The 22,432-nt window shown below is 41.6% G+C and overlaps 1 protein-coding gene and 1 non-coding gene across 2 annotated transcripts in view; both read right to left on the bottom strand.

The window, feature by feature from the left end:
- Positions 1-22,432, bottom strand: part of TMEM132D (transmembrane protein 132D) — an 883,628-nt gene that overhangs the window by 576,807 nt on the left and 284,389 nt on the right. The gene's annotated exons all lie outside the window — the stretch shown is intronic.
- Positions 18,373-18,444, bottom strand: TRNAS-GGA (transfer RNA serine (anticodon GGA)). The gene has a single exon. It is a non-coding gene; the product is annotated as a tRNA-Ser (tRNA).

The following is a 22,432-nucleotide window of genomic DNA, read 5'->3' as shown; positions in this document are numbered from 1 at the left end:
ATATATCAGCTCCCTCTTGAGCCTCCCTCCCACTCCCCATCCCACCCTTCTAGGTCATCACGGAGCACCCAGCTGAGATCCCTGTGTTATACAGCAGCTTCCCAATAGCTATTTTACACATGGTAGTGTATAAATGTCACTGCTATTGGAGCAAATTGAGAGAGGTTCCAGTTCTTATAAAGTGTCTTATCTGTTTAAACTCAAGAAACAATATAAGGCCAGTGATCTGATGTTGGTCTAAATTACAGAGATGCTGGAGACTGGTGAGGAAATCTGATCTGTGGGAGAATCTTCTGGGTAATACCTAGGCAGCAAGCAAACTCACAACATGTTTTATATTTGTAACCTGAGAACAAACAGAAGTACTAACATCTGAATTCCACAAAAAATGGTGCCTGCGTGCTGTGATTCATGGGGTTGCAAAGAGTCGGACACAATGGAGCAACTGAACTGAACTGAACTTGGGTTCACTGTGAAGAAAGCTGAGCACTGAAGAATTGATGTGGTGTTGGAGAAGACTTTTGAGAGTCCCTTGGACTGCAAGGAGGTCCAACCAGTCCATCCTAAAGGAGATCAGTCCTGGGTGTTCACTGGAAGGACTGAGGCTGAGGCTGAAGCTCCAATACTTTGGCCACCTGATGTGAAGAGGTGACTCATTAGAAAAGACTCTGATGTTGGGAGGGATTGAGGGCAGGAGGAGAAGGGGACAACAGAGGATGAGATGGCTGGGTGGCATCACCAACTCGATGGACATGAGTCTGAGTGAACTCTGGGAGTTGGTGATGGACAGGGAGGCCTGGCGTGCTGCGATTCACGGGGTCGCAAAGAGTCGGACTCGACTGAGTGACTGAACTGACTGACTGACTGACTGACTGAAGGGTTCAGTGAATACAGACTCTGTGGCTTCTATTTCTTCATGGGGTTAATCCAGTTTGAAGCCCAGGGGACCAGGATTAATGCATGACCTAAGCCTTTTTTAACTGGATTCATTTTATCAGCTTTTTGGGAATTTAAGTGCATCCAAATGGCATCTCCCGCTCCTGGTAGAAGTGTGATGGATGAGGGCAGAGTGACAGCAAGGAAGCCTGCTCACACGCTGTCAGGACCAATAGCATCCACCATCCATTTCCTGTTTACCCCCAGGCCTGACAGCCTTCTTTCAAATTGGTTCAGTTTCTTATTGCTGAATAACCACTAATGTGTTCTTCCTGGAAGCTACGAAGCTAGATAAACATAACCATGGTCACTTTGGAGGTGTTTGTCCCTGAAACTTAAAAATACTCAGTCAAGAGCAGGTAAGCCAATAAACTTCCAAGCCTTAGGTTCTCATATAAGTTAATAGAACAATATTAAAAAAAAAATTTTTTTTAAACCCTTTCTCCCCTAAGATCTGTCTCTGTTACAGAGGAGGCAATGAACTTGTGCTAAAACTAGTATGATTCTCAGAATATTATCTACTATGCCCATCTCCCTTCCCACGGCCCACCTCTCCCTCCCCTGAGGTTGTCCAGTCCTGTGGGAGGGGCAACGGGGGCCCTCCTGGAGGTGCATCCTTTCTGCTTTCTGTTCAGTTCAGTACCTTGAATTGAACTGTCCACCATGGACACTTATTTTTAAGTTTTAGGTTTATTCATTCTCCTGTAGAACCTTAATTCTATCAGAATCTTGGATGCAAACCTGATGCTTTTCATGTCTCTTTCTTGGACTTTACTGAACAGTTCATGGGATTGATCATTCCATATTTAAATGAAAACACTCAAAGAAAACAAAATCTGGACATGTCAGTATCAGAATATGGTATTTTTGAAAATCTGTTTAAAGTATTTGCTTTATAAAAAAAAAAAAGCTGCATCAATCGTATTTTCTTAGCATCTTCTGGGCTTGTACCTTAAAGTGAAAACAAGAGGTTTTGCCTGTTAAAGAAATTTACATTACAGTTCCATTAACACCTAAGAGATTATGAAGAAAAGCAAATTTAAGCCCTGCTTTTCAATTTACTTATTTTACAATGTTATGCTACTTTGGGGAGCGGAAACCATGTTTAGGAAAGAATTTGTATTTCCTGGGCTTCTGCAATTCCTTTATTGAAAAGTTTAAGTTTCGAAATCAAGTCTACAACTGTATTAAAATGCTTCCCCATAAGGTAGCTCTCTTGTTACATTTACATATACATAAGGTAGACTGAATTATGAAAGAGAATACTTTTTTTTATTCTGCATTTCTTTTTTTAAAAAACTTTCTATTTTATATTGAAGCATAGTTGATTAACAATATTGTGTTAATTTCAGGAGTACAGCAACATACATATATATGTATGGACTTTTTTGCAAGAAAAGCAAAATGGCTGTCTGAGGAGGCCTTACAGATAGCTGTGAAAAGAAGGGAAGTGAAAAGCAAAGGAGAAAAGGAAAGATAGAAGAATCTGAATGCAGACTTCCAAAGATTAGCAAGGAGAGATAAGAAAGCCTTCCTCAGAGATCAATGCAAAGAAATAGAGGTAAAGAACAGAATGGGAAAGACTAGAGATCTCTTCAAGAAAATTAGAGATACCAAGGAAACATTTCATGCAAAGATGGGCTCAATAAAGGACAGAAATGGTATGGACCTAACAGAAACAGAAGATATTAAGAAGAGGTGGCAAGAATACACGGAAGAAATGCACAAAAAAGATCTTCATGACCCAGATAATCACGATGGTGTGATCACTCTTCTAGAGCCAGACATTCTGGAATGTGAAGTCAAGTGGGCCTTAGAAAGCATCACTACGAACAAAGCTAGTGGAGGTGATGGAATTCCAGTGGAGCTATTTCAAATTCTGAAAGATGATGCTGTGAAAGTGCTGCACTCAATATGCCAGCAAATTTGGAAAACTCAGCAGTGGCCACAGGACTGGAAAAGGTCAGTTTTTATTCCAATCCCAAATAAAGGCGATACGAAAGAATGCTCAAACTACCATACAATTGCACTCATCTCACACGCTAGTAAACTAATGCTCAAAATTCTCCAAGCCAGGCTTCAGCAATATGCAAACTGTGAACTTCTAGATGTTCAAGCTGGTTTTAGAAAAGGCAGAGGAACCAGAGATCAAATTGCCAACATCCACTGGATCACCAAGAAAGCAAGAAAGTTTCAGAAAAACATCTATTTCTGCTTTATTGACTATGCCAAAGCCTTTGACTGTGTGGATAACAATAAACTGTGGAAAATTCTGAAAGAGATGGGAATACCAGACCACCTGACCTGCCTCTTGAGAAATCTGTATGCAGGTCAGGAAGCAACAGTTAGAACTGCACATGGAACAACAGACTGGTTCCAAATAGGAAAAGGAGTCCGTCAAGGCTGTATATTGTCACCCTGCTTATTTCACTTCTATGCAGAGTACATCATGAGAAATGCTGGGCTGGAAGAAACACAAATTGGAATCAAGATTGCTGGGAGAAATATCAATAACCTCAGATATGCAGATGACACCACCCTTATGGCAGAAACTGAAGAAGAACTAAAGAGCCTCTTGATGAAAGTGAAAGAGGAGAGTGAAAAAGTTGACTTCAAGCTCAACATTCAGAAAACTAAGATCATGGCATCTGGTCCCATCACTTCATGGGAAATAGATGGGGAAACAGTGGGAACAGTGTCAGACTTTATTTTTTTCGGATCCAAAATCACTGCAGATGGTGATTGCAGCCATGAGATTAAAAGACACTTACTCCTTGGAAGAAAAGTTATGACCAACCTAGACAGCATATTCAAAAGCAGAGACATTACTTTGCCAACAAAGGTCTGTCTAGTCAAGGCTATGGTTTTTCCAGTAGTCATATATGGATGTGAGAGTTGGACTATGAAGAAAGCTGAGCACTGAAGAATTGATGCTTTTGAACTGTGGTGTTGGAGAAGACTCTTGAGAGTCCCTTGGACTGCAAGGAGATCCAACCAGTCCATTCTGAAGATCAGCCCTGGGATTTCTTTGGAAGGAATGATGCTGAAGCTGAAACTCCAGTACTTTGGCCACCTCATGTGAAGAGTTGACTCATTGGAAAAGACTCTGATGCTGGGAGGGATTGGGGGCAGGAGGAGAAGGGGACGACAGAGGATGAGATGGCTGGATGGTATCACCGACTAGATGGACATGAGTTTGAGTGAAATCTGGGAGTTGGCGATGGACAGGGAAGCCTGGCATGCTGTGATTCATGGGGTCGCAAAGAGTCGGACACGACTGAGTGACTGAACTGAACTGAAGTGATTCTTTTTCAAATTCTTTTTCCGTTTAGGGTGTTACACAATATGCAATCTCCCTGTGCCATACAGTAGCTCCTTGCTGGGTATCCATTGTAAATACAGCAGTGTGTACGTGTCCATCCCTAACTATCCCTCCCCTCCCTCCTCCCCTGGGAACCTGAGCTTGTTCATATCTGATGGTGACCCTCAGCTTCCCCCACGGTCCCAGCAACTGTGTATTTAGATGTGGCATCTACACTATTTGCTTTAAAAAAATGTTGGTGGCTTAGAATTCCAGTCATTTCATCTTTGCATATATGTCTACAAGAGTAAGTCCTCAAATTACTGAAACAAACAAACGGAAAACAGAATGCTCCACATATCGATGGAAGCAAAGAGGGACAAAGAAGCCTCAAAGAAAAGGAAAAGAAAACCAGTCAGTCACCCATCCGTCCCCACAATCTCCATTCCCCACAAGCACCACCTCAGTAAATACCTTCCCTCCTCTAAGTATCTTCACTCCAAGCAACAGCTAAGATAGAAACCATCACTCAGAAAACAAGTGCTTAGTTTTCATTTGATGGCAAAGGGCTCTCATCATGCAGAATCAAAGCAAGTTTTCACTGATTGCGTTAGGCAGAGATGACAAATAAATATTTGGAGAAGTAGTCTGTCAATGCAAAGCATTGTCCAAATCCCCAATCTGGTTGTCCCTGGCATTTCCCATGGGGTGAGCAAGTATCTTTGTACAGATGCAGAGTGAGTGTGTGAGAGAGAGAGACACAGAGAGGAAGAGAGGAAGAGGAAAGGGCAGGGGAGGAGATGGCTTGAATTCAAAAGTCAAAACTGTTCAAAAGAACACCACAAGCCTAGACTTCTCTGATGGTACAGTGGATAGGAATCCACCTGCCAATATAGAGAATAAGGCTACGATCCCTGGTCCAGGAAGATCCCACATGCCTCGGGGCAACTAAACCCGTGCACCACAGCTGAACCCATGGGCTGCAAATATTGACGCCCGTGTGCTCCAGAGTCCACGCTCCACGATAAGAGGAACCACCGCAAGGACACACCCGGGCATTGCAGCAAAGGGTAGCCCCCACTGGCCACAACGAGAGAAAGCTCACGTGCAGTGACGAAGACCCAGCACAGCCATGAAGAAATGAAGAAATTTGCAAAAAAGAAAGAAAACCACAAGCCCAAGATGGAGTCACATAAGTGAGGCCACCAAACTGGGGCTTAATATATAACTTATCTAACTGAAGCCTCAGCTTCCTGTCACTCATGAAGTCACCTGTCACAAAGGCTCTTTCCACCCCCCAAGGGTAAATGGAGTATCTGCCACATAGACCCCTTCCTTCCCTGTGGGTTACCTAAGCCTAACACACTCTTTTTTGCTTATTACCTCCTTGTCTTGCCTTTAGAAACCTTTCCCTCTCCATGCTAGACAGGAGGGTCTCCTATTCATGAATAGTTCAATAAAGACAAGTAGATCTTCAAAATATACTTTTGTTTTGTATCTTAAAAAAGTAACAGCTGAACCTCCTTTTCATTTTTCTCCATTTTTTGGACAACTGAAGGGCATATCAGGATTTAGGACAATTGTGGACCAGTTATAACACAGCTTTGCATTTATAAAGTACCCATCATGAGAAAGGACTTCAAAGATGTCACATACATAAAATGGCTGGGGACCAAATCCTGCAACCCTGACACACACCCAGTGCTGCCACATGAATTTCTCAGCACTAAATGGAGTCACACACACACAGGTCAGATTTCCAAAGCAAAGATGACTCAGGTATGCATAACCACTCTAACTGCTTTGGATAAAAATCCCCATGCCATCCTACGATAGCTTTTTTTTCTCAAAAAGCTTTTATTTAACTAAAATAGACTTTTTTGTAAAGCTTATTCCTTCTCTATGCAAATGACTCAGAAATTTTTTCAGTTAGTTACATTGTATTCAAATCTATAATTTTTCTCTAAAACTTACCCTGAAAAATGAGTTTGCAGTCCTGCTATTCTGTCAGATGGTCATAAAAGGAATTATTTGAATACCTTGGGAAGATCATTATTAGGAGGTTTTCTAGGGGTTTTTTTTTTTTTTCAATAAAAACCATGGATTAAATTGATCATTGCTCTTCAAGTTACTTTTGAAAATGATCTAAAAATTCTAGGATGAGGTTTGCATTGTGGAAGGTATGGTTTTGAGCATTGTGTCCATGACCCAGAGGGCTTCATACCTGCCTCAGCTTAGCTACACCTTAGCCAGGCCTCCCCTGCTCCCAGCCCTTACTGAATCCAGACAGCCTATCCAATGAACCCCTCTCCTCCTTTTTTTAGAGCACACACTTTAGAAAACTTGTCACCAGTAAGTTCTTTCTCCACCCCTTTGAGATGTTTTTAAATCTTTTTGAAAGCCTCTTACCAGGGCCTTCCCTGATGGTCCAATGGCTAAGAATTCAAGCACCCAATGCAGGGGGCCTGGGTTTGATCCCTAATCAGAGAACTAGATCCCACATTCTGCATCTAAAAGATCCTGCATGTGCAATGAAGATCAAAGATTCCTGGGAGCCACACCTAAGACCTGGAGCAGCCAAGTAAATTAAAAAAAAAAAAATTAAAATAAGAAAACAAAGTCTTTTGACAGTTTTGCAACCCAGCAATGTCTTTTCTCAAGGACCTGGGGCCAGCCTTTTGAAAACTTCAGGGGAGACAGTGCCACCTGCCTCCTGGTTTTCTAAGAAGGGAGGAGCCTAAAGTGGGTGGGAACTTTGCTCTGAGTTGTCAACCTCCCTCCTGTGGGGAAGAGCTAAGAAAGTTAACTTTCCTTTAGATTAAGCTGATTAGCACACATAGTATCAGTATCAGTTCAGTCGCTCAGTTGTGTCCGACTCTTTGCGACCCCATGGACGGCAGCATGACAGGCTTCCCTGTCCATCACCGACTCTCAGAGTTTGCTCAAACTCATGTCCATCGAGTCAGTGATGCCATCCAACCATCTCATCCTCTGTCATCCCCTTCTCCTCCTGCCTTCAATCTTTCCCAGAATCAAGGTCTTTTCAAATGAGTCAGTTCTCCGCATCAGATGGCCAAAGTATTGGGAGTTTCAGCTTCAACATCATTCCTTCCAATGAATATTCAATACTTATTTCCTTTAGGATGAACTGGTTGGATCTCCTTACAGTCCAAGGGACTCTCAAGAGTCTTCTCCAACACCACAGTTCAAAAGCATCAATTTCTCGGCGCTCAGCTTTCTTTATAATCCAACTCTCACATCCATACATGACTACTGGAAAAACCATAGCTTTGACTAGATGGAACTTTGTCAGCACAGTAATGTCTCTGCTTTTTAACATGCTGTCTAGGTTGGTCATAGCTTTTCTTCCAAGGAGCAAGCAGTTACCATGGCTGCAGTGATTTTGGAGCCCCCCAAAAATAAAGTCTGTCACTGTTTTCTATTGTTTCCCCCCCATCTGCCATAAAGTGATGGGACCGGATGCTATGATCTTTGTTTTTCGAATGTTGAGTTTTAAGCTACCTTCTTCACCCTCCTCTTTCACTTTCATCAAGAAGCTCTTTAGTTCTTCTTCACTTTCTGCAATAAGGGTGGTGTCACCTGTGTATCTGAGGTTATTTATACTTCTCCCAGCAATCTTGATTCCAGCTTGTGCTTCATCCAGTCTGGCATTTCACATGATGTACTCTGCATATAAGTTAAATAAGCAGGGTGACAATATACAGCCTTGACATGCTCCTTTCCTAATTTGTAGCCAGTCTATTGTTCTATGTCAGGTTCTAACTGTTTCTTATTGACCTGCACACAGATTTCTCAGGAGGCAGGTCAGGTGGTCTCGTATTCCCATCTCTTTCAGAATTTTCCACAGCTTGTTGTCATATACACAAAGGCTTTGGCATAATCAACAAAGCAGAAGGAGATGTTTTTCTGGTATTCTCTTGCTTTTTCAATGATCCAACAGTTGTTGACAATTTGATCTCTGGTTCCTCTGCCTTTTCTAAATCCAGCTTGAACATCTGGAAGTTCACGGTTCAGGCACTGTTGAACCCTGGCTTGGAGAATTTTGAGCATTAGTTTATTAGCGTGTGAGATGAGTGCAATTGTGAGGTTGTTTGAACACTTTTTGGCATTGCCTTTCTTTGGGATTGGAATGAAAACTGACCTTTTCCAGTCCTGCGGCCACTGCTGAGTTTTCCAAATTTACTGGCATATTTAGTGCAGCACTATCACAGCATCATCTTTCAGGATTTGAAACAGCTCAACTGGGATTCCATCACCTCCACTAGCTTTGTTCATAGTGATGCTTCCTAAGGCCCACTTGACTTCACATTCCAGGATGTCTGGCTCTGGGTGAGTGATTAGCACACACAGATGGCCTCAAATCTCCCCACTCCAACTCATACAAACCCTTCCACCCTTCTTCAGTGGAGCTGACCTCAGACTGTGTGCTGGTCTCTCTCCTCTCTGTTACAATAGTTTTGAATAAAGTCCTCTTGATTTTTTTAACTCCAGCCAGTGCAATGTTTCTGCTTAGATACCTGTTTTAATTCATTACTTCCTACAACAAAATTGTGATCTAAGTATTACTGCTTCTTTGTTCTACAGGTAAGGGGTCATGACCTACCCCAGATCCTACCAAGTGTAACACTTGCGATTCAAATCCAGGTTGAGACTCAAATTCTACACCACACTTCTTTCCCTACACAGATTAAGGAGATATGCTTCCATGGAAATATTTCACAGGTTAAATTTCTTAAATCTCACACTCAAGCCAACTCCTTCACTGTATTGATGGCCACTCCTCTTCATTTGCAAAATTCAAGGTGAATAAAATCAATGTTAGCGATAAATCTTTGATGCTTCCATTAAAAAGACTCCAAAACAGTCCTGTGGTGGGTTTGGTTTGCTTTTGTTTTTGTATTTGTTTTTGTTTGGTAGACTTTGAGAAAAGAGCAGCGTGTTAACATAATGCCTCTTCTCAGAGAACTTCTCTGTACCCAAAATGACACAGGGGTTAGCCTGCCAGCCAGGAGCTTGAAGACATTCTCTATCCACCCACAGAAATTTCAAAGCAACACAATACAGCATAAAGAAGATGACAGAATAGCTGGAAGCTTGTGTCATTATTTGTTTTATTAGTTTGATTTTATACTACTATCTTATTTCTGGAGCAGTGGAGAGCCCTGCATGAAACAGCTGCAATAAGTGAAATTCAATCAGATTGCCAGTTATCTGAAATTCTCAGTCCTCCTCTATCCCAGTTTTTTAATTCCATGAAGACACACATTTTCCTAGAGGAAAATGAATCATCTAATTTTGAGGATAATTTCTCCCATGATAGCAAGGCATAAGAGCAAACCCCACATTGCATGGGAAGCCCTGATGAGCTACCTAGTGGCTGATAAATGACCCTCCAATCTTCATCCACAAATACTGAGGCACATCTAAGGTAAGAGAGGGAACATTGTTCAGTCCAACTACTTGGATGAGTCTGAGAGTAGAGGTGATGTAATGACCATACCTGGAATTTTAAAATTACATTTCTTCGCTACCAAAAGTTTAACCAAAAATATTATTCCTGAATCACTGAAGGCACATGGAAGGTGGAACTATCAAATCTCTTAACAATTGTGGATAATGTGGGTCCCTCTTTATAGAATGTCTTCTCGGCTTTGGACGGGGAATTTATCAACCACACAGGTGTGATGCTTGTGAACATCATTCCTGGGTAAGCCTAATGTGATAAGCGCTCTCTGCAATTATGTCTCTAAAACATAATTAGCGCTGAAGGTGTCCACATTGCTTCCTCACTTAGAATGGCAAAGGTGCAGGCACATTAGATTAAGTGGAGATTCCTGCAGCCCTGGGTAAGTCAGGAGTTCCCAGCAGCAAAAACAAAACACAGGGGTGATGTGTCCAAAAACAGGATGCATTTCTAATGATCATTCTAGCCCTCAGGTAGCAAGAAGTGCATCACAAATGGATTTCAAATGAGCTGGCAGTTTCTAATACTGTATGAAAAGTAATAATTTTGAGAGATACTGCTCAGTCACTCAGTCGTGTCCAACTCTTTGTGACTCCATGGACTGTAGCCCGCCAGGGTCCTCTATCCATGGGATTCTCCAGGCAAGAATATTGGAGTGGGTTGCCATTTCCTTCTCCTAAGAGATACTATGCATAAGGAAATACTTACAGTAAGTCCCCAATCATATGAACCTTCAAGTAGTGAACTCTCAGAGATGCAAACGAGCGTTCACATGTCCAACCACATAAGTTAGTCTGATGTCTGGCACACACTGTCATATGTACACATCCTCTACGTGTGGTTGTGCTTTTGTGTACTTATTGTACAGCACTGTATAAAGTACCATAGGACAGCATCTTTATTTCAAGCCCAGGATGTCCAGGAACAAACGTAAAAGCAGCAGTGATGTAGATGGTACTACTGTACTTTTCAAGGTCCTGTAATGTATGATTAAAAGTGTTTTATCTATTTTTGTTGGTTTTATGTATTATTTGTGTGAAAAGTATTATAAATCTATTACAGTATAGTGCCATTTGGCTGATTGTGTTAGTCGGGTAGCTAGGCTAACTTTGTTGAACTTACAAACTGGACTTACAAACATGTTCTCAGAACAGAACTCATTTGTATGTAGGGGATTTACTATATTTCTATTGTTTCATACATACCTGCACATAACGTCCTTGTTTGAGCTCTTGCCCATTTTTATGCTTGATAGCCCTCTGCTCAGCTCACGACTCTGGTGGCTTAGACTGCTGTTAGAATATCCTACCTGAGGTTCACGCCAGCTGCCATGTATGGAAGTGAGAATTGGACTATAAAGAAAGCTGAGCACCGAAGAATTGGTGCTTTTGAACTGCAGTGTTGGAGAAGACTCTTGAGAGTCCCTTGGACTGCAAGGAGATCCAATCAGTCCATCCTAAAGGAAATCAGTCCTGAATATTCATTGGAAGGACTGATGTTGAAGCTGAAACTCCAAATACTTTAGCCACCTGATACAAAGAGATGACTCATTTGAAAAGACCCTGATGCTGGGAAAGATTGAAGGTGGGAGGAGAAGGGGATGACAGAGGATGAGGTGGTTAGATGGCACCACCACCAACTCAATGGACATGAATTTGAGTAAACTCCAGGAGTTGGTGATGGACAGGGAGGCCTGGCATGCTGTAGTCCATGGGGTCGCAGAGTCGGACACGAACTGAACTGCCCTTAATACCGTATTCTACAAGGCTACCAGCCAGCAACATCTTTAAAAATGTAAATCCCACACACACACAAAAAAAAATAGAATTGCCATGTGATCCAGCAACCCCACTATTGGATATATAGCCAGACAAAACTATAATTCAAAAGGATACATGCACCTCAATGTTCATAGCAGCACTATTCCAAACAGCCAAGACTCATATGAAAGCAAGCTAAATGTCCATCAACAGCTGAATGGATAAAGAAGAAGTGGTACATGTATACAATGGAATATTACCTGGTCATAAAAATGAATGAAATTATGCCATTTCAGCAATGAGGATGCAATTAGAGATTAGCATACTAAGTGAAGTAAGTCAGACAAATATCATATGATACCACTGATACGTGGAATTTAAATGGGGTTCCCTGGTGGCTCAGATGGTAAAGAATCCACCTGCAATGCAAAAGACCCAGGTTCACCTATGTATGAAACAGAAACAGAATCAGGGACATGGAGAACAGACTTGTGATTGCCAAGGGGGATGGGCATGCAGGGATAGAGCAGGAGGTTGGGACTGGCAGATGTAAGCTTTTATGCACAGAATGGATAAACAACAAGGTCCTACTGTATAGCAGAGGGAACTCTATTCAATATCATGTGATAAACTATAGTGAAAGTGAAAGTCACTCAGTCATGTCCGACCCTTTGTGACCCCATGGACTATATAGTCCCTGGAATTCTCCAGGCCAGAAAACTGGAGTGGATAGCCATTCCCTTCTCCAGAAGATCTTCCCAACCGAGGGACTGAACCCAGGTCTCTTGCACTGCAGGCAGATTCTTTACCAGCTGAGCCACCAGGGAAGCCCCAGTAAACCATAACGGAAAAGCACATGAAAAATTATGTATGCATATGTATAACTGAGTCATTTTGCTGAACAGCAGAAATTAACAAAAACATTATAAATCAACTATACTTCAATTAAAAAGAAATTTAAAAAACTAATCTGATGACCTCCTGCATTTCACGTGATTTCCAATAAAGCTGTCAAGACCCATCAGGAAACTCTGCACCCCATTGTGTCCTGTGACTCAAGTGAGTTTCTACTGGAGGAGGCTGATTATACCCACAGACCCCAAGACCCTTTCCCCTCCTGCACCTGCTCTGTCTGGACTCCAGTGACACAGAGCCCTACACACCCACCTGAGGAGCTACTGTCAGAACATCTGGAGCAGAATCGGGGGCGGAGGTGGGCAGCAAGACAGGCTGATTCATTATACTGCCCTTATCTTTCAGACAAGTTCGAGCAGCTCAGAATATGCTTTCCCTTGTACAATGGCAAGTCCTGCAACAGTGCCTTTTAAGAGCCCATTATTCTATTTTCAGATTTTAACTGTGCAAATGTCTCATTGCAGCTCATTTTGTAGCTTACTGAGCTGTGTTATATCATGAAAATTCTCCAAGTACAAACTGAACATGTCTCAGCGAACATGATTACAGCTACATCCCATCTTAAACCAAGCAGAAAATCCACTGGTTCAGAGGTGTGGGGATGGCAGTGTTGCAACAGACAGAGGAGATGGTGGCGAGAGGGCTATTGGCTCTATGGGTAAAGATTAATTGGGTAGCTCTGAATTGAAGTGGTTTCTGCTGTGAGAAAGAGAGAGATGGAGACAGGTGAAATTGCATCACACTCTTTGAACAGTTACAACAGCAAACACATTAGTTCACCTTTTTTAACTACAGAAAATACTCCCAAGTTTCACTTTCTATGATTGTAAAAACAAACTCATCAGATCCCATGCAAGAGAGGGCAAAAAGCCCTCACACACAGCAAGTGTTGTTATAGATGTTGGCCCTAGACACAGGGGCTGGTTCATGTCCAGTGAGAAAGAATAGCCCCAGGACAAAGTACAGTAAACCACTGACTATAGCCAGAGTCGCTGCTTTACAGACGCCTGGACCAACCAGGTCAACCCTCTCACTCTATCCTCTCACTGTTTGCACTCTGACCCCTGTGTCCAGCTCATCCTGTGTTCTTTAACCATCCAAACTCAAGCCAAGCTTCCAGCCCCCAGCTCACAACCAAGGTTCTCTCTAAGATGGATTTGTACCCAACTGGTTCCATGGTTTGTGATCAGTTACCTTGCTGAGCTTCATTTTCTTCAACAACCGGAAAATGTGGAATTTGGACAAGAACTGTGTCTTTCACACCTCAGATATCCAGGCAGGCCCGTTGTGACTTTTTTTCCAGAATGTATATACCACCAATATTGTAACAGAGTAAATACTACCCTTTAAATCAACTCACTTTAGAAAAAAAATCAATTTATTTTGAAGTGAAAGTGAAGTTGCTCAGTCGTGTCCGACTCTTTGAGACCCATGGACTGTAGCCCACCAAGCTCCTCCATCCATGGGATTCTCCAGGCAAGAATACTGGAGTGGGGTGCCATTTCCTTCTCCCTCATATTATTACTGCATATGGAACCCCATTGGCACTCTAGAAGAAGTCTTAGCTTGGTGACAGCTTATCTTTGATGTCTATCCTTGCTGCAATCAGAAATCTTCAAGAGTTAGAGACATGTTAAACGCCTTCTGATCACAATTGAGCAATTCTCCTTGACATCACCAAAAGGACTCACAAATAGTTTGAAAAGGAATGACTCGCTCAACTTGGGCTCAAATATTATATGTGCTGAATCACTGAACCACCTCAGATCTTTTCACACACCCTGATGAAGGGGTTGGCAAACTGCAACCCCTGCATTCAATCGTGCCCACACTGTCTGCTCTTATAAAGAGTTTTATTGGAAGACAGCCCAGTAGAGTCATTTATGTATTTTCTGTGGCTGCTTCCACTACACAATGGCAGACTTGAGTAGTCACAATAGAAACTGTGTGACCCACAAAGCCAAAAATATTGACTATTTGGCTTTTTACCGAATGTTTGTTCATACCTGCACTGATGGATGGATGCAATTTGTAGAACATTGCTGTATATATAAAGCTCCTTGCCTGTGTATATTAAGCTCCTTCCCTTTGCTCCTCGAACCCATTTCTGATGCAACCTCTTTACTGCCTTAATTGTTTGTCTGTGCATCTTCTGGCTTTAATAGACTGTCAGGTCCCCAAGGGCAAGAAGGGCACAAAAAGAGCATTGCCACGGGAATCAAGAGAGGGCGAAAGTGTGAACAGGCACAAGTGATCACCCTCAGGAGCCAAGGTCTGGTTCCTATTACGAAAGGAAGAACTATAATAACTACTTTGACAATTAAAAATAATTTAGGTCCAGGAAAAACATCTAATTCAAAAAGATACATGCACCCCAATGTTCATTGCACCACTATTCACAATAGCCAAGACATGGAAGCTGCATGTCACATGAATGGATAAAGAAGACATGGTAAAAGAATGAAATAATGTCATCCAGCAACCTGGACGGACCTAGAGATTATCATACTAAGTGAAGGAAAGTCAGAAGAGAAAGACAAATACCGTATGAAATCACTTATATGTGGAATCTTTAAAAATGATATAAATGAACTTATTTACCAAACAGAAATAGACTCATAGACACAGAAAACAAACTTATGGTTTACGAAGGGGAAAGGAGGAGAAGGATAAATTAGGAGTCTGGGATTAACATATACACACTACGGTTTATGAACTAGATAACCAACAAGGACCTACTGTGTAGTACAGGGAACTATATTCAATATCTTATAATAGTCTACAATAGAAAAGAATCTGAAAGAGAAAATTAAATATATATAAATACATATCTGAATCACTTTACTGTACACCTGAAATTAATACAACATTGTAAGTTAACTATAATTTGAAGATGGTTAAAAAAGAATAATATAGGTAAGCCACCAAGCACATCCTATCACACTCAATGAGTATTTTTAAACTAAATGAACAAATTTATAAATCAATGTATTTGTAACACACTGATTTTTTCTTCATTCCAAGTTTAAAGCCCATAGATCTGGTTTGTAATTAGAACTGTTTGCAATTCTATCCAATCAATGTTAGCATAGTCCTCCAAGCCTGCAATGTCCAATAAGGCAGACACTAGTCAAAGAGAAGCAGGGCTCTTCTGACTTGAGCTGTGCTGTGAGTGCAAAAGCCACACTGGATTTTAAAACCAAGTACAAAAAAGAAGAATGTGTCATGAATATTTGTACATTGATTATATGCTGAAATGAATATGATTTGAGTTTCTTGGATTCAATAACCTGTCTCACTAAAATTCATTCATTCTGTTTCTTTTTGTTTTCAGCGTGGCTACTAGAATTTTTTTCTATTATTTATTTCATTGCAGTATATCTGATTTACAATGTTCTGTTAGTTTCAGGTGCCCAGCAAAGTGATTCAGTTATACATATACATGTATCAGTTCTTTTTCAGATTCTTCTCTCATATGCTATTACAGAGCACTGAGTAGAGTTCTCTCTGCTGCACAGGAGGAAATTTTAAATTCTGCACGTGGCACACACTTGTGGCTCACACTGTGTTTCTCACAGGCAACACTGCTGCACAGTTGACAAAGTTCATCTCTCCATCATTGTTAACTACTACCATTGAGAAGGAATGACCTTGCCCATTTTGCAGAATCAGATGCTGAGCATCCAAGAAGGTAAGTATTCTATCTGAGGAGGCCTTGCTCATAATTGTTGGTGCCTGGACTCCCACTTGTGACCTTTCCACCACATAGCTGAGCCTCTCTTGGTCATTTAGGTCAGCACTTCGTAGCACTTTTTTGCAGCATGTCTTCGTATCCACATAAGGGAGGGACAAGGGCTTTCATATCAGGGAATATTTCAGGAAGACAAGAGATGTCACTGTCTTAGAGTCAACATCCATGTTGCCACCACTCAGTTTGAGAGAAACACTCTTTCCAGATCCCACTGGACTCTCCTTCTCTCAAGGCAACTACTATCATAAACTTGCATTTACCACCACAACTTGTGTTTATCATTCCTAGATGTGATTTTATATGTATGCTTGTAAATAAATTTATATAAATATGCATATACATGCATACATATGTATACATGCATATAAGCACACAGATACACACACACACATGACACGTAAGGACAGGGAAGCCTGGCGTGCTGAAGTCCATGGGGTCATAAAGAGTAGGACATGACTGAACAACTGAACAACAACATGTGATATAAAATGTATGCATATGTTTTTAATATATATACACACACAAGCCAGAGTACTGCTTTGCATGTCTTTTAAATTGCTACAGGATCATATCATAACTTTTCTACAACTTACTTTATTTTCTACTTTTTTGTATTTTGAGAGGAATTTGTCCATTCTGATGCATAAGCTCTATTTTATTTTAACTCACATACATTGCATGACTCTATGCATAAGTCGCAAGGTTTGTATTTAATTCTTTCCTGGGTGGAAGTTTAGAGAGTTTCTAATCTATCTCTAGGGCTTCCCAGGTGTCTCAGAGGTAAAGAATCCACCTGCCAACGCAGGAGATGCAGGAGACAGAGATCCCTGGGTTAGGAAGATCCCTTGGAGGAAATGGCAACCCACTCCAGTATTCTTGCAGGAAAAATCCCATGGACAAAGGAGCCTGGCAGGCTACAATCCATGGGGTCACAAAGAATCAGACATGACTGAGCATGCACGCACACAATCTTTATTGCAGTGAGTGGACATCTTTGTAGCTGCCTCTGGATCCAGATGCCAAGAATTTCACAAGTGGCTGTCTAGCAGAACTGCTGGCCACAGAGGAAGACCTTCTGCTCGGCTTTATTGCCAAATTGCTCCCTTGAGGAGACACACCAATTTACACACCTGTCCCCAGTGAACCCCAGTGAACCAGCATGCCCATTATCCCACTTCTTGTCAGAATTCTCTTTCCGCCAATATGATAAATGTGAAACGACATTGTGCATTTTGTGTTCCCCTGATTCCTGAAGACAGAGCATCTTGGGGGCTGGTGACATTTTTTTCCTCTGAAAATTGCTTACTCATTTCGTTTGCTAGATTCTTCCATCGTGTTGTTTAGTTTTTCCTTGATGATTTGCATAAGATCTTTAATTATTTGAATCTTTAGTTATTTTTACTGCTTCAGACTGAGTCTGCTTTATGATTCTCTTGTCATATACTTTGCACACAGTGTACCAAGCACATGGCCTATGCTTTTAAAAATGAGAATTAACGATGAATTGGTTTCTCCCTTAAGGATGCATCTATTTATGTTCAATTATGATACAAGTCAATTTTATTTGCAACAAATCCTCAATGCCCTGTCTAAACAACTGCATTTTATTAACAGATAATTTGATTTCAATGAATAATGCATCACATAAATGGGAAATTCCATTCTAAAATTTTCATATGATACACATTTTCACTCCAACAAGATTTACTAGAAGAGGGTTTTACCTTTATAAATTCATATGTATAATCGGTAAATGAAAACCCCAGAATGAATGAACAACAGAATGCAAAGCAAAATGGACAAGTCTCCCAAATCTAATGGGAAACACATTTCACATGGACTCACTGAGGATGACGGGAAGGAAGCTATAAACATCTACTGTGGGCTCTTAAATGAAATGAAAATGAGTCCATCTTTCATTTAATCCCCACAAGAATTCCAGAAGGTAGTGTGGGGTAATTTGGGGTTGGCTGCCCCCGAATGTGCTTCAACGGCACATTATTTTGAATCAAAATTACTTAAGAAATGGCCAAGGCAAGAGAGACACTCTAACCCTCCATTGTCATCTCCCTGAAGCAAGAAGTGAGTGAAGTGAAGTGAAGTCGCGCAGTAGTGTCTGACTCTTTGCGACCCCATGGACTGTAGACTACCAGGCTCCTCCCTCCACAGTATTCTCCAGGCAAGAGTCCTGGAGTGGGTTGCCATTTTCCTTCTCCAGGGGATCTTCCCAACCCAGGGATCGAACCCAGGTCTCCTGCATTCCAGGCAGACGCTTTAACCTCTGAGCCACCAGGGAAGCAAGAAGTAAATCTCCCCAAATGAGGAGATTTGTGTCTGTATGTAGAAGGACACCTTATCACCAGAGATGGAGAATTCAAGTCAAGAAACCGACATAGAGAAACCTTGTTCCTGCTTTCATTGACAACTCCAGCACCAGCTCTGTTTGGATTCTTCATTAATTGAGCACCAAAACCTAAGTTTGTTTGTCCTGTCAACTCTTTACCAACTTAATGGTTTCTTTGCCTAAAACCTATGAAAGCTGCCTGCTTTGGCCAATTCTAAAGTCCCATCTCTATAAGACTGAAACTGAGCAGGCTCCTGGGCACAAAAGCCTTTCTGTGTTCCCCACTTCTCGATTACAAGAAATAGGCTTTATTCAGCCTCCATAACCATCCTTGAGTTCCAAAGGACTGGTTCAAACAGATGCTAATCAGGGGAGGGAGGTGATGCAGAGACAAGAGAGGAGAACTCAATAAACAATAGTGCAGTCTCAGGGCAGAGTCCTGGTCCCCCCTCAAAGGATGCACACAACATCTTTGAGCTGTTTTGTACATACTGAAACCCTCACCAGGTGGGAGAAGTTACCTGTCTGCTGCCCATAAGCATGTAGACCTCAGACCAGATGGACCAGAAGGTTGATGATGCTGACTCCCACTTAGCTTATCAACAACCGAGTGGAAGAATGTCCATGAGTTGAACACACCTTCTTTGAACCATGATGGTAAAACTCCTCACTACCCTCTTCTGGTGGGGACACACAGTTTTGAGGGCATTATCCCCCTATGGCCCCCTTTGCCTGACAAAGCAATAAAGCTATCCTTTTCTACTTCACCCAAAACTCTGTCTCCGAGGTTAAATTTGGTGTCAGGGTACAGAGGCCACACTTGGCTTCAAGACCTCCATGTGCATGATTCAAATATGTTTATTTTCCTCCCATTCATGTGTCTTGCATCAATTTTATTATCAGTCCAGCCACAAGCACTCAAGAGGAGTAGAGGCGGAAATTTTCCCCTCCCTCAAGATAAATATTATTTTTCCATGTTTTCAAATGAAGAAACTAAATACTCAGAGAAGAAACCTTCCTAAAGTCACATCCTAAGTGAAACAGTTAGGACCCATAGCTTTTATTTCTTATTCAATAAGATCTTTCTTCCAGAAACTGAGTTCTGACAAGTCAGATAAATGGGGAATCATCACTAACCTGGCTGCCAAATGCTTTCTCTTGTGATCCATCCCCAGATGTTGAAGGTGGTAGTGGGTAAGCTTTAAGTTGCACTGTCAGCTATTTAGGCTATGAAATATCCTATGTCCCTCTGCCCCTGCTTCCCTGCAAAGTCATCAATTAGCTAAATACAACCTAAGCATAAAAAAGCACTTTAAAACGTAAGACAGGGCATAGGGTGAGACAGAAACCTTTTTTTATCATTTCATAGTGAATTTGTTACCACCCATCACTCTACAGTCTTTGTGAAAGAATTATGATGAATAGAACTGTCTTTCTCTAATCTCCAGAGAAAGCTTACCTCTAGAAAATGTGGTTTCAGATATACAGTAAGACATAGGTACCTAGCACTCAGCTGAAGAAATAAATGTTACAAATGCAACTGAAGCCTCCAGGGAACTCTTCCTCCTACTGCTCTACAGTTTCTTTACCCTCACCCCCCACCTCCCCCTGCCCACAGCCAGGCGCCATCTCTCACCCTGTACTTGGGGTTGCCATTCATATGTATATAATTATGCTTTCAATACACACGTGAATCTTCATGGAGGTTTATATATAACTATTTTACAAGTTAACAGAAAGTACACCCTATTGTCCATGCCTACCTAGAATTTTACCTTTTCCCCTCACTATTGTGTGTGATAGTGTATTAATAACAGGGAAGAAGAAAATCTTACTCTACATTGATCGTTTCTTTTATTTTAACCTTTACTTTCCACTGCTTTTGTTACTATGGTCACGAAAAGCATGCTGTCTATAGCTATAAGCATACATAATGGCCTGTCTCCTGGAAAACTGCCCCTTGCCTGAATGTTAAAGTGCCTTTATTCAGCTCACAGGGAGACACTGCGACCGCGTCCACCTGTAAATGGCTGCAGAACAAAAAGAAATGAACAGATCCCCTCCCCAGTGTTGGCCAAACCAGGAGATATTTTACAAGACTTATGGCCCTTTTACTTTACTCCCTCACTTCCTCCCCCATCTGTTTAATAAAAGAAACTAGCATCCAGACCCCCATAGGGTGGTATTCTGGGACTCTAGTCCACTATCTTCTCAGACGCCCAGCTTGTGAAACAAGTCACTGTTCCTTGCCTCAACACCTCACTTCCAGATTATTGGTCTGTTGTGTGGACAGCAGACTGAGCTTGGACTCAGTAACTATGTTGACTCCACTGTGTGCACTTATTTTCTCTGCTGTGGAATGCACGTTGAATAAGCATTTGAAATGTATGCGTTACTTTTTTATGCATTACTTTTTGACAAACGTACGTTTGCTTCTCATGTTTTTCTATTAAAAGTGATGCTGTTTCAAACAGTCTTGTATTTATCCTAGTTTAGATGACCAAGAGCTTCCTCTGGAACAGATCATTAAAGAACAGAAAAGAACTACCGGGTCATTTAGATCGTGCATCTTCAAATTAACTCTATGTGGCCAAATCACTTTTCAAAATGTTCTAATATTTGATCCTCTCACTGGCAGAACCTTGGAATTCTCATTGTTTCATTTTCTTTCCAACAGTTGGTCTTGTCACACTTTTTCATTTTGTCAATCTGACAGGTGTGAAACTGTACTCTGATGTGGTTTTAATTTTCCATTTCCATGATTTTATTTCACTTTATTTCTTTGTGAAATTGAGCATCTTTCCTATGGTCATTGATGGGACGATGCAGGTTTCCTCTCTTAGTGTTGTAGCCACGCGTTCCGGGAAACAAACTCACTCAGAAGCACAGTGCAGATAGTGGAGTGCAGTTTATTACACCGGCGGGCCCAAGGCAGGGTCGGTCTCCTCTTAGCCAAGGACCCCGACCAGCATTTGTGAAAATCTTTTATACCCCATGTGTACGTGTCTGAACCCACCACTCCAAATTCCTTGAGACTTACATAAACCAAGGAAAACACAATCCCAGTAACCCCATCATTCACGTGCTGTGCTCATGTGCTCAAACAGTCAAACAATTAGCCAATAATCAATAAACCCGAGGTTACACTCCGACAGATACAGAAAAATGTATGGCCTGTCTGGAGGAAGGGGTGATAGTGTATGTTTTCTCTTAGGTGATGAGTAACCTAGATACGATCTTCAAGGTTCCCCTGTCTGGAGGGGGTCTTATCCTTCTGCTGTTGCTTTCATAGGCACTAAACACAGGGTTCAGAGTCCGTTGGAAAGGTGGCCGAGCATGATCAGCATGAACAGGCCTAACATGGAGTCCAGGCCCTATGGATTCCTTCTTCATTAGGAATCACATGTTCACGTGTTATGGTTTAGTCACTAAGTCGTGCCCAACTCTTAAGACCCTATTCTTAAGGAATATAGGAATACAGGAATATAGCCTGCCAGGCTCCTCTGTCCATGGAAGTCTCCAGGCAGGAATGCTGGAGTGGGTTGCCATTTCTTCTCCAGGCGATCTTTCCAACTCAGGGATAGAACCCAGGTCTCCTGAGTTGCAGGCAGATTCTTTACCAACTGAGCTACAATGGAAGTCCCTCTCGTTCACATACTTTTTTCCATTTTATTTTGAGTATTCTCCATAATAGAGCAGCTGCTAATGACTTTTACACCTTGAACACTTAATAAATAAGTTACTACTATGTTTGAGCTTGAATATTGGCTGACTCATAGGTAAACAGGGAAATCAGAAGTAAGTATATATAAAGCTCCAGGGCACCCAAAATTCACTTTGCTTCACTATCTTCAACCCAGCATCCCTACATATGTATCAGCCTCTGCTCATGGTGTTCCTTATCTATTCCTTAACCTCAGGCAATGAAAGAGTTTTTGCC

The sequence above is a fragment of the Capricornis sumatraensis genome, chromosome 17 (genome assembly GCF_032405125.1).
Source record: "Capricornis sumatraensis isolate serow.1 chromosome 17, serow.2, whole genome shotgun sequence".
NCBI classification, from domain to species: domain Eukaryota; kingdom Metazoa; phylum Chordata; class Mammalia; order Artiodactyla; family Bovidae; genus Capricornis; species Capricornis sumatraensis.
The sequence above is the reverse complement of the archived record's forward strand: the minus strand, read 5'-3'. Positions and strand labels throughout refer to the sequence as shown.